The sequence below is a fragment of the Oryzias melastigma genome, linkage group LG2, assembly GCF_002922805.2.
Source record: "Oryzias melastigma strain HK-1 linkage group LG2, ASM292280v2, whole genome shotgun sequence".
Taxonomy (NCBI): domain Eukaryota; kingdom Metazoa; phylum Chordata; class Actinopteri; order Beloniformes; family Adrianichthyidae; genus Oryzias; species Oryzias melastigma.
Window position 1 is genome coordinate 17,767,427 of NC_050513.1, and position 703 is coordinate 17,768,129.

Genomic DNA, 703 nt, shown 5'->3' on the forward strand with positions numbered 1-703 from the left:
CTGACAGTACTAAAATAAACATTGCCATGAGTTCCTTACCTCCCAATTTTGTTACAAACATGTAAAAAAAAAAGTCTGACATGCTACATGTTAGCCATGTTAGCATATTTATATTGCCTGGAACTCCCAAGCTTACGTTTTATAAAGAAGGTTGAGAGTTACGGGTGTTTTAAATATGCTAAAATGGCTAACCTGTAGCCGTGTCTGACAATGCTTTTATTTTTGCGTGTTACTCACAAGGTTGGGAGTTAGCATAGCCTAAGTAATGTTTGCTTTAGCGTTTTCAGTCTGGTTTTTTTTACGTGTTACAAGGAAAGTTTGGAGTTATAGGTATAATAAATACGCTAAGATGGCTAATGTTTAGCTCTCTGACTGTGTTTTTTTACGTGCTACTAACATGGTTGAGAATGTAAAAAAACAGACTGATACCAGAAAAAAAATTTGTACTGTGACTATGCTAACTCCCCACCTAACACATAACACATAAGAAAAACACAGTCCGACACACTTTAGCCACGTTAGCATGTTCACAATAACACTCAAACTTATTTGGAAATAGTAAAAAAAGCAAAAACAGACTGATACCGCTAAAATAAACGTTACTGTGAGTTCACTACCTAATAAAAAAAAAATGCAGTTCGACATGCTACACGTTAGCCGCGTTAGCACATTTACAATGCCTGGAACTAGACCAGACTAATAG

General features: G+C 35.8%; 1 protein-coding gene across 1 annotated transcript in view; it reads left to right on the forward strand.

Moving 5' to 3' along the window:
• aox6 (aldehyde oxidase 6) overlaps positions 1-703 on the forward strand; it is a 24,450-nt gene that overhangs the window by 14,817 nt on the left and 8,930 nt on the right. The window lies entirely within an intron of this gene.